The sequence below is a fragment of the Primulina eburnea genome, chromosome 1 (genome assembly GCF_022965805.1).
Source record: "Primulina eburnea isolate SZY01 chromosome 1, ASM2296580v1, whole genome shotgun sequence".
Taxonomy (NCBI): domain Eukaryota; kingdom Viridiplantae; phylum Streptophyta; class Magnoliopsida; order Lamiales; family Gesneriaceae; genus Primulina; species Primulina eburnea.
Genome location: NC_133101.1, coordinates 322443 through 335130, shown reverse-complemented (window position 1 = coordinate 335130; position 12688 = coordinate 322443).

Below are 12688 nucleotides of genomic sequence, written 5' to 3'. Positions count from 1 at the left end.
GCTATGGCCAGGCGGGAAGCTTCCCACCATGATATACCACTCGAGAAGGAACCAGAAAAAGAGCAGGAGCAGCAACAGGAATTGAGGGAGGAGGAGAAGAGGGGAGAAGTGGAGGAATCCTCTGCTGGTTCTAAGTCACCAACGATAGCCGAGGAGATGCTGGAGTTAAAACAGAAAATGAAAGTCTTGGAAGGACAGTTGGAGAATCGTGGAACTTCTCGAGCGTCTGTCAAAGGACGCCCGTTTGCTGAGGCTATCATCCGGGAACCTCTTCCTGGAAACTTTAAATCTGCTAAAGTAAGGGCGTATGATGGAAACGAGGACCCGGAAGAACACCTGGCCAGGTTCGAGAATATGACTATGCTGCACTGTTACACTGATAGAATCAAGTGTAAAGTGTTTTTAACCACGCTGGTGGACTCAGCTCAGAGATGGTTTGATGGATTGGCTCCATTGAGTATCAAATCATTTGAGGATTTTCGGAAAGCCTTCTTACACCATTTCAGCAGCAGTAAGAAGTATAAGAAAACTGCTTTCAGTTTGTTCGAAGTGAGACAAGGACCGGAGGAAAGTTTGAGGATGTATATCAAGAGGTTTAACAAAGTGGCCTTGGATGTGCCAACTTGTGCTGCAGAGACAAAAACTACTGCCTTCACTCAAGGCCTAAAAGAGAGTGAGTTCTTCAAGTCATTAACGAAAAAAGTGCCTGAAGATTTTGAGGATTTGCTGTCTCGGGCAGAGAAGTATATCAATATGGAAGAAGCCCAGAAACAAAAGAGGGAAGCCATCAGGAAGGAAAGAGGGGACCGGGCACCTAAGCCCGAGGAGAGGGGACCACGGCGGGGTAATCCAGGGCACTTTTCCCCGCATGTGCCTTTGAAAATTATCCGTGAAAGAGAAGTGCAGGAATGCAGTAGGGATCCGGTTCCCAGTCATCAGCTGTCCCAACCCGGGAAAAGTGGATTTTGCACCAGGCATGGTGTGTGCCAGCATAGCACCGAGAATTTTAAGGCTTTGAAAAGAAGTTATGTCCCACCCACCAATCAGGGGCATGACCAGTACATCAAAAGGTCGAGAGGTCCACCTTGGACCCCCCGGCCGCCAGTATCTCATGCTCGAGTAGACTCAAGAAACAACCCGGGAAACCATATGGGTAGGAGGAGGGAGCCGGAACCTGAGAAGAGGAGCCCTTCGTCCCCTGTTGCCGGAGTGATTAAGATGATATCGGGAGGATCCACCGATGGAGATTCAAATCGGGCCAGGAAATCAAGAAGTAGGCGGGAGTGTCTGGAGGTGGAGGGATCTAGGAGGAACGAGGCCGTGATCAGCTTTGGCCCGGAGGACCTGAAGGGAATAAACATGCCCCACAATGACGCTTTGGTTATCCAAGCCCGGGTGGCCAATTACGACATCCTGAAAGTCTTCGTGGATTCCGGCAGTTCAGTCAATGTGATTTTCAAAGATGCCTTAGTGCAGATGGATTTGCAAGGGTTTAAGTTGGAAGCTGTGGAGACTGCCCTTTTTGGTTTTGCGGGACAGGCAGTCTATCCGGAGGGAGAAATTGTTCTGCCACTCACTCTAGGCTCCCGGGACATCAAGAAAACGGTTATGACCACCTTCACAGTGGTGGACTCCCCATCATCTTACAATATCATTCTGGGGAGGCCGGCCATGAATGAGTTGAGGGCAGTAGCATCTACTTATCATCAAAAGATCAAATTTCCAGTGGGAAGCCAGGTGGGAGAAGTTCGTGGGGATCAACCCTCTTCCCGAAAATGTTATGTGGAAGGTATCCGGGCAGATCAGGGCAAATCGAAAAAGGAGGGGAAGAAACCCAGGGTGGAGGAAGTTTGGAAGGGTGGAGTGGAGAAAGGAGAAGTCCACTTGGTGGCAGAGGAAGAGCAGGAAGCTGTGGAGATAGGACCAGGCCGACAGATCCGGGTGGCCCGAGACCTCGATATATCCACCCGGGTCAGTTTACTTAACTGTTTAAAGACTAATATTCATGTGTTTGCCTGGTCCCAGCAGGAACTAACAGGGATTTCACCCCTGATATCTGAGCATCAATTAAACATTCTCCCGGGAGCTCACCTGATCAAACAGAAGAAGAGACACTTTGGTCCCGAGAAAGACAAAGTTATTGATGAACAGGTGAAAGAGTTGCTGCAAGCCGGCCACATCCGGGAGGTACAATTTCCTACATGGCTCTCAAATGTGGTGCTGGTACCCAAAGCTGCCGGGAAATGGAGGATGTGTGTTGATTTTCGGGACCTCAATAAGGCTTGTCCCAAGGATCATTACCCATTGCCCCGGATTGACCAGTTGGTGGATTCCACCTCAGGCTTCGAGCTGCTCAGTTTCATGGACGCCTATCAGGGATATCATCAAATTCCCTTAGCAAAAAATGATCAAGACAAGGCCAGTTTCATCACCTCGGGAGGTACATTTTGTTATGTTGTGATGCCTTTCGGGTTGAAAAATGCAGGGGCCACATATCAGCGTTTAATGGATAAAGTCTTTGAGAAGCAGCTGGGAAGGAATCTGGAGGTTTATGTGGATGATATTCTGGGAAAGTCAAAAGAGGTGATGGATTTTATTGCTGATTTGGAAGAAACTTTTACCACTCTGACATCTTATGGAATCAAGCTCAATCCTGCTAAATGTATTTTTGGAGTCAAGAGTGGTAAGTTCTTGGGCTTTATAGTGACAGAGCGAGGGATCGAGGTCAACCAAGAAAAAGTGAAGTCCGTCTTATGTATGCCTTCTCCCCGATCTGTCAAAGAAGTGCAGAAGCTGACCGGGAGGATTGCCTCCCTATCTCGGTTTATATCTCGGTCAGCCCACAGAAGTTATCCTTTCTTTCAGGTTCTCAGAAAAGCCCAAAGGTTCGGATGGGATTACAAGTGCGAGCAGGCTTTCCAAGATCTTAAAAAGCATCTAGCCGAGCTTCCAGTTCTGGTAAAGCCTGAGCCCCGGGATAAATTGTTTGTCTATTTATCCACTACTGAATATGCTGTCAGCTCTGTCCTAATAAAGGAAGAAGGCTCGGATCAAAAGCCTGTCTATTATGTCAGTCACGCCCTAAGAGGTCCCGAGCTGCGGTATAGTGAAGTGGAGAAGATGGCCTTGGCTTTAGTTGTGACTGCCCGGAAATTGCGGCCTTATTTTCTATCGCATCCTATTATCGTTCTTACTAACAGCCCGCTTGGAAGAATTATGACCCATTCTGCAGTATCCGGGCGGATGATCAAATGGAATGTGGAATTGGGGGAATACGATATTGAGTATAAGCCCCGGTTGGCCATAAAAGCGCAGGCTTTATCCGATTTCCTATCTGAGATGATTCAACCTGCTGAGGAAGAGAGATGGAGGGTGTTTGTAGATGGGGCTTCTTGCCTGGTTGGATGTGGGGTAGGAGTCGTGATAATCTCCCCATCGGGAGAGAAGATTAAATTGGCAGTCAAAATTGGTTCCAGGGTAACAAATAATGAAGCAGAATATGAGGCTGTTCTAGCCGGCATCCGGGCTGCCCGAGAAATTGGAGCGGCTAGGATTATATTGTATTCCGATTCACAGTTGATTACTCAGCAGATCAAGGGCGCGTATGAGGTCAAGGACGACAAAATGCTCAAATATTTGCATCTCATCAAAGCCCAGGCAGTCGTGTTTGTGGATTGGAGCATCGAACAGATACCCCGAGAAGAAAATGGAGAGGCTGATGCCCTAGCAAAAATGGCTGCTTCTTTGTCGGAAGCCAGCACCCGGGAGGTTTTATTTGTTTCCCGAGCAGTTTTAACTATTGAAGAAGAAGAAATGTTGACAATACCCGAGGATTCTTGGATGACCCCTTTTATCAAATTCATTCGGGACAATGAATTGCCCGAGGAGAGAGCTCGAGCACAGAAAATAAAAAGACAAGCCCCCAGGTTTGTTCTCTTAAATAATATCTTATACAGGAGATCATTCCAGGGACCATTGTTGAAGTGTTTGAGCGGGAAGGAAGAGATTTATGTTCTTCAAGAGATTCATGAAGGATGCTGTGGTGAGCATTTGGGGGGAACATCTTTAGCTCGGAAAGCGATGCTAGCCGGGTTCTGGTGGCCGACTCTTCACCATGATTCAGCTCGAGTGGTCCGGACTTGTGAAAGCTGTCAACATCATTCCAACTTTCAGCACAGCCCAGCCACTCCTATGAACCTATTTGGGCATCTTGTCCTTTTGATCAGTGGGGTATGGATATAGTCGGCCCATTGCCAGTTGCTCGGGCCTAGAAAAAATTCCTGTTGGTGGCTGTGGATTACTTCTCCAAATGGGTGGAAGCCGAGCCCTTGGCTAAAATCACCGAGCAAGAGGTTTTGAAATTCTTATGGAAGAATATAGTATGTCGCTTCGGCATACCCCGGCGATTGATCTCGGATAATGGGAGACAGTTTCAAGGAAAAGAAATAACGTCTTGGTGCCAGGAAATGAAGATCACCCAGTCCTTCACTTTTGTTGCGTACCCTCAGGCTAATGGGCAGATAGAAGTTGTAAACAGAATCATTGTGCAGGCTTTAAAGACCAGACTGCAAGGCAAAGGGAAGGACTGGGTAGAAGAATTACCCAGTGTACTATGGGCATACAGGACTACTCCTCGGGCACCTACCCAAGAAACTCCATTCAGCTTGGTGTATGGATCTGAGGCCATCCTTCCTGTTGAGATCGGTCAAACATCTGCCCGGGTAGAATCTTACCCGAACAACAACGAGGGTAGCCGTGCATTGGAACTGGATCTATTAGAAGAAAAGAGGGACCAAGCCATGATCCGGATGCAGGCATATCGAAACCGGGTCATGAAATCCTACAACAAAAAGGTCCGAGTTCGGGACTTGCAGATAGGGGACTTGGTGATGAAGAAGGTTAATCCAGCTGGGGACGTGGGCAAGCTCGAAGCTCGATGGGAGGGGCCTTACAAAATCATTAAGAGAGTCAGTTCAGGATCCTTTTACCTAGAAGATGCTCAGGGTAAACTTCTTAAGAGACCTTGGAATGTACTTCATTTGAAGAAATATTACGCTTAGCCAATGTACAGCTGTAATTTTCACTTTGAAGAAATAATAAAGGATCGTTTTCCTCATTGTTTTGCCTACTATAAGTGATATTGTGTAAAACTGAGGAGACATAAGCCCAGGGTTCTACTCCCTGGCTCGGGGCTCCGTACCTCGACCATTCCAAAGTCCCGGGACCTGTTCCCCGGCCTAAGGTTCCGTACCTTAGTTCTACATAAGCCCAGGGTTCTACTCCCTGGCTCGGGGCTCCGTACCTCGACCATTCCAAAGTCCCGGGACCTGTTCCCCGGCCTAAGGTTCCGTACCTTAGTTCTACATAAGCCCAGGGTTCTACTCCCTGGCTCGGGGCTCCGTACCTCGACCATTCCAAAGTCCCGGGACCTGTTCCCCGGCCTAAGGTTCCGTACCTTAGTTCTACATAAGCCCAGGGTTCTACTCCCTGGCTCGGGGCTCCGTACTTCGACCATTCCAAAGTCCCGGGACCTGTTCCCCGGCCTAAGGTTCCGTACCTTAGTTCTACATAAGCCCAGGGTTCTACTCCCTGGCTCGGGGTTCCGTACCTCGACCATTCCAAAGTCCCGGGACCTGTTCCCCGGCCTAAGGTTCCGTACCTTAGTTCTACATAAGCCCAGGGTTCTACTCCCTGGCTCGGGGCACCGTACCTCGACCATTCCAAAGCCCCGGGACCTGTTCCCCGGCCTAAGGTTCCGCACCTTAGCTCCTCATAAACCCAGAGCACTACATCCTGTTAAGTGTCCGTTCGTTCCAGGCATTCACATCACAGATATCCATTTAAAGTGCGGAAGGCTAATACCCGTTCTGTAGTATCCCGATACCTAATTTGAGTTAATTATTGGATTAATTATATTTTTCGGTGGGATCGGAAGGACCGAACCAGGTTCGGATCGTCCGAAGAAGGTTCGGATCATCCGAAGTGGGTTCGGACCGTCCGAGACAGGTGGCTGGACACGTGGAAGGGTTCTGGACACGTGGAAGAGTTCGGATCGTCCGATCAGGGTTCGGATCGTCCGAGACAGGTGGCTGTACTCGTGGAAGACATGCAAGATTCGGATCGTCCGATCAGGGTTCGGACCGTCCGAAGTGTGCCGGATCGGAGCGTCCGAAGTGGATCGGATCGTCCGAACATTGGCTATAAATAGAGGCGCGAGGCTTCATTTCTTACTCGCCATTTCAGAGTGTTCCAAAGCATTTCAGTCGTTTCTGACAGGTTTCTAGTCTTTTTCCGAGGTTCGGGCACTAGCGGGGAGCTACTAGTGTTGTAGCGGAGCTGTGCTCTAGTTTGGAGCTAGCGGCACCAGTGGGCTGACTGCGGACGCAGGCGTGAGTCTAGGACTGATTGTTAGGATCTGCTGGTTTGAGGTACGAAAGTACTATCCGAGATATCCTGGTCGAGTATACATCCTTATATGTGTTGCATGATTATGTGGTGCATTGTTATATGTCATATGATGCATGCTATTATGTCATGTTTTATGATGCATGTTGCATTTCATGTTGAGCCGTATCTCCTTCGAGATAGCCTTTACTGTTGAGCTGTATCTCTTTCGAGATAAGCTATATCTTGTGGGGCCGCTCAGCCCTGTCTTGTCTTGTGGACGCATGGACACCGAGAGTACACAGTGGCCGACGGGTCCGGAGGGCTTCGGTGATCCGGGACATTTTAGGTCCACGTCTGTTCTTGTAGTGGATGCAGTGACCCAGAGGAGTACCGCGCGGCACTATCCACTTGGCGCCTCTAGACTGAGCATTTTGAGATCCTTTGTTACTCCTGTTTCTTGACTACCCTGGTATCATATCATAGCATGTGCATTTCATATAGGCTTGTATACTCATGCTTTTGTACTGGGCGTTCTTATCGCTCACGTCCTCGGTTTTGTTTATCTTGGACACCCCATTTCCACGGGGCAGGCCTCAGGTTGGACAGCTCAGGAGGAGGAGGAGGAGGACGTTGAGTAGCTGGTTGGTTTAGTTCTTCGGTATCTTTTTGATTCGATATGGTTGTACCGTATATTTCATTTTAGTTGAGTTGTCCTGGATTTTCGATTGGGTTGTATAACTATCTTTTGGTGACAGTTTTCCGCCTTTATTTCTGATTGTTTTTAATTAAGTTAATCGCATGCTTAGTTCTTGTTTAGTAGGTGATTCTGGAACAGGTCACTACATTTATGGTATCAGAGCATGCTTACGATTTTGGGATATAGATTCTGTTTTGGGATTTTCGTTGACCATTTTACCATTTTCCCCATTCTATCTTGTAGCGATGACTGACCACTTTGGTGATGAGAGTAGTCAGGGAAGTGTAGGTCGTTGGGGTGACCAGGACGATCGTAGGCGTCATCGTGAACATCGTCATCGTCGGGATGGTCCTAGGCGTTTTGATTTGCACCGTTTCATTCAGATGGGGCCTAAGCCTTTAGTCGGCGGTGAGACTCCCGATGATGCTGAGGATTGGTTAGAGCGCATGGAGAGTTGTTTCCGTGCATTCCAGTGCACCGAGGAGCAGAGGATGGAGACCCTTAGTTTTCTTCTCGAGGGCCGTGCGCGCAAGTGGTGGCGATCGACTTCTGCGCCGATAGTCCAGTCTCAGGGTAGGGTGACCTGGGCCGATTTCCGTGCAGCTTTCATGCAGCTGTATTTTCCTCCAGCCCTTCGCCAGGCAAAGACGATTGAGCTCCTGAATCTTAAGCAGGGGAGTATGTCTGTTGATGAATATCAGCAGAAGTTCTTCGAGTTGTTACCCTTTGCCCCTCATATCAGTGGCAGTTCTGAGGCCAAGTATGACCATTTCCTCCAGGGTCTTAACCAGGAGATTTTTGATCGAGTCACTGTCTGTGATAATCCTACTTCTTATGATGGGTTAGTGAACCGGTGTCGCCAGGCAGAGATCAGTCTCCAGCGTGGTAGGGCTATTCTTTCTTCTAGACCTCCGAGTACTTTGAGCCCTCGATCTCAGTCTTTCAAGAAATCTGGTTCTTCTTCTTCTGGATCTGGATCACGGTCTAGCGGTGTTTTCCGCTTTGGTAAGAAGAAGGTTTCTTGTGTGCATTGTGGGAAGAACCATCCATCGGAGCAATGCCGATCAGCCGCGGGAGCTTGTTTTCAGTGTGGAGAGATGGGTCATCTCAAGAAGAATTGCCCTCAGTTGCGAGGTGGAGCAGGATCTGGTTCCGGATCTCAGACGACTGTTCAGCAGAGGAGGCAGGGTCAGGCAGTGGGTAGTTCAAATCTTCGACCTCGTACCCAAGGTCAGGTTTTTGCGCTGAACCAGGATCAGGCTGCAGATGAGACAGAGAGAGTCATAGCAGGTACTTTTCATTTATGCGGTATTCCTGCTTTTGTTCTTATTGATACCGGAGCATCACATTCATTCATTTCTGCACGATTTGTTAAGCGTCATAAGTTACCGTATGTTTCTCTAGACGTCATTCTTTCCGTTTCTACCCCGATGGGTCATTCGGTGTTAGCTAAGCGTATAGTGATGGGTTGTCCCTTAGATTTTGAGGGTAACGAATTGATTGCGAATCTTATGATCTTGGAGATGGAAGATTTTGATTGTATTCTAGGTATAGACCTATTGACTACCTACCGAGCTACCGTGGATTGTTACCAGAAGCTTGTTCAGTTTCGTACGACTGAGAGCTCTAGTTGGTTTTTCTATGGTGAGGGAGCGCGACCTCCGATGCCGGTGGTATCTGCTCTGAAAGCCTGTCGTGCTTTAGAGGCGGGCGGGGAAGGCTACCTCATCTATGCGATTGATTCATCCACAGGTAGTGTTGGTATAGATGATATTCCAGTGGTTTGTGAATTTCCTGATGTTTTTCCAGATGAGATTCCTGGTTTTCCTCCGGTTAGAGAGGTGGAATTTGGCATTGAGTTAATGCCAGGGACTGCACCGATTTCTCGTGCCCCCTATCGTCTTGCTCTGTCAGAGATGAGAGAATTGAAGCAGCAATTGCAGGATCTTCTTGATAAAGATTATATTCGCCCGAGTGTTTCACCTTGGGGAGCTCCAGTCTTGTTTGTCAAGAAGAAAGATGGATCTATGCGATTGTGCATTGATTATCGCCAGCTGAATCGTGTGACGATCAAAAACAAGTATCCATTACCTCGTATTGATGACTTGTTCGATCAGCTTCAGGGTACCTCTGTTTACTCCAAGATTGACTTGCGATCGGGTTATCATCAGATGAGAGTTAGAGATGATGATATTTCCAAGACTGCATTTCGTACTCGATATGGGCATTACGAGTTTCTAGTTATGCCATTCGGATTGACGAATGCGCCAGCGGTGTTCATGGATCTGATGAACCGAGTCTTTCGGGATTTTCTAGATCAGTTTGTTGTGGTTTTCATCGACGATATCTTGATTTATTCTCACAGTGTGGAAGAGCATATCCAGCACTTGAGGATTGTGTTGCAGATTCTTCGCGAGAAGCAATTGTATGCTAAGCTGAGTAAGTGCGAGTTCTGGATTGATCGTGTAGTATTCCTTGGTCATGTGATTTCCAAGGAAGGAATTTCTGTGGATCCTAGCAAGATTGAGGCAGTGCTGAATTGGTCACGTCCTACGACGGTGGCTGAGATCCGTAGTTTTCTAGGTTTGGCAGGGTATTATCGTCGCTTCATCGTGAATTTCTCCCAGGTAGCTAGACCATTGACGCAACTTACTCGGAAGGATGTCCCATTTGAGTGGTCATCTGAGTGCGAAGATAGTTTCAGAGAGCTTCGTCGACTTCTGACTTCTGCACCTGTTTTGGCGTTACCGTCAGGATCTGATGGTTTCAGTGTTTACACCGATGCCTCTTTTCAAGGCTTAGGGTGTGTGTTGACGCAGAATGGTCATGTGATCGCTTATGCTTCCAGACAGTTGAAACCTCACGAGGAAAAGTATCCTATTCATGATCTAGAATTAGCTGCTATTGTATTTGCGCTAAAAATCTGGCGTCATTATTTGTACGGGGTTAAGTTTGAAATTTTTACTGATCATAAGAGTCTGAAGTATCTGTTCACTCAGGCTGAGTTGAACATGAGACAACGTCGTTGGATGGATCTACTTAAAGATTATGACTGCGAGATCAAATACCATCCAGGTTCTGCGAATCTCACAGCCGATGCTCTTAGTCGCAAGGTGAGAATCTCTGCATTTCAGACCAGTGCTATGATTAGTACTATCCAGGATTGTTGTTCATTGGGATTTAATTTCAAACATCGGAAAGGTATGGAGAGCATTCGTGTTGCTACCATTTTATCTGAGCCAGCTTTGTTCGCTCGGATTAGAGATGCTCAGATGTCTGATCTCAAGACTCAGAGATTAGCTCGGTTGGTTGGTGGAGATAGCAATTTCCATTATCAGTCTAATGGTCTTCTGTGTTTGTCTAATCGGGTTGTGGTACCAGAGGATGATACTTTGAGGGAAGAGATCTTGGCTCAGGCTCATCGAAGCAAGTTGAGTGTCCATCCAGGAAGCAACAAGATGTATAAAGATTTGAGGACACGATTTTGGTGGAAAGGGATGAAGCGCAGCGTTTATCAGTTTGTTTCCAAGTGTCTTGTTTGTCAGCAGGTTAAAGCAGAGCACCGTCGACCGGGAGGATTATTGCTGAACTTACCTATTCCCGAATGGAAGTGGGAGCATATCGCGATGGACTTCATTACTCACTTACCATTGTCTTCGAGGAATAGTGATGCTATTTGGGTAGTGGTGGATCGACTCACCAAATCTGCTCATTTTCTGCCTTATAACCGTGATTTCACTTTCGATCGTATGGCTCGATTGTACATTCAAGAGATTGTACGTTTGCATGGGGTGCCAGTCAGTATTGTTAGTGACAGAGATCCTCGTTTTACCTCACGATTTTGGGGTAGTTTCCAGTCGGCATTGGGTACTTCACTAAGTTTGAGTACGGCTTATCATCCAGAGACCGACGGTCAGACAGAGAGGACTATCCGTACACTTGAGGATATGATGCGAGCTTGTGTTATGGATTTCGGACCCGCTTGGCAGGATCATTTGCCTTTGATTGAGTTCGCGTACAACAACAGCTATCATCGTAGTATTGGTATGGCACCATTTGAGGCGTTGTATGGGCGACGTTGTCGTACTCCATTATTCTGGGACGAAGTTGGGGAACGACATGTTGAGGGACCGGAGTTAGTCCAGCAGGCTATTGATAAAGTTGCAATAATCAAGAAACGGATTAAGATCGCTCAGGATCGACAGGCTAGTTATGCGAACACCAAGCGGCGACCTCTTTATTTTCAGCCAGGTGAGAAAGTGTTTCTCCGAGTTTCGCCTTTTCGCAGGATTTTGAGATTTGGTCTCAAAGGTAAGCTGTCTCCGAGATTTATTGGTCCATTTGAAATATTGGAAAGCGTGGGAGATTTGGCTTACAGACTTGCGTTGCCGCCGTACCTATCAAGTATTCATGATGTGTTCCACGTATCTTTGTTAAGACGATATGTAGCAGATGAGTCTCACATCTTGCATCCCTCTGAAGTTCAACTAAATTCGGATTTGACTTACGTGGAACGACCAGTGCGGATTCTCGATCGCAAAGACAAGGTATTGCGGAATAAGATCATTCATCTTGTCTTAGTTCAGTGGCAGCGCAGAGGCACTGAAGAAGCCACTTGGGAGCTAGAGAGTCGTATGCGTTCGGAGCATCCAGAGCTCTTATGAGTTATGCTTTGTATATGTTTGTGTTTTCAGTTGTAATCGAAATATCAGTTGTATTCAACAACCATTGAGATGTAATAACAATGTTGTTATTCCGTTTTGTTCATCCTATAAACCTGATTTCGAGGACGAAATCTTTTTAAGGGGGGGAGAATGTAGTATCCCGATACCTAATTTGAGTTAATTATTGGATTAATTATATTTTTCGGTGGGATCGGAAGGACCGAACCAGGTTCGGATCGTCCGAAGAAGGTTCGGATCATCCGAAGTGGGTTCGGACCGTCCGAGACAGGTGGCTGGACACGTGGAAGGGTTCTGGACACGTGGAAGAGTTCGGATCGTCCGATCAGGGTTCGGATCGTCCGAGACAGGTGGCTGTACTCGTGGAAGACATGCAAGATTCGGATCGTCCGATCAGGGTTCGGACCGTCCGAAGTGTGCCGGATCGGAGCGTCCGAAGTGGATCGGATCGTCCGAACATTGGCTATAAATAGAGGCGCGAGGCTTCATTTCTTACTCGCCATTTCAGAGTGTTCCAGAGCATTTCAGTCGTTTCTGACAGGTTTCTAGTCTTTTTCCGAGGTTCGGACACTAGCGGGGAGCTACTAGTGTTGTAGCGGAGCTGTGCTCTAGTTTGGAGCTAGCGGCACCAGTGGGCTGACTGCGGACGCAGGCGTGAGTCTAGGACTGATTGTTAGGATCTGCTGGTTTGAGGTACGAAAGTACTATCCGAGATATCCTGGTCGAGTATACATCCTTATATGTGTTGCATGATTATGTGGTGCATTGTTATATGTCATATGATGTATGCTATTATGTCATGTTTTATGATGCATGTTGCATTTCATGTTGAGCCGTATCTCCTTCGAGATAGCCTTTACTGTTGAGCTGTATCTCTTTCGAGATAAGCTATATCTTGTGGGGCCGCTCAGCCCTGTCTTGT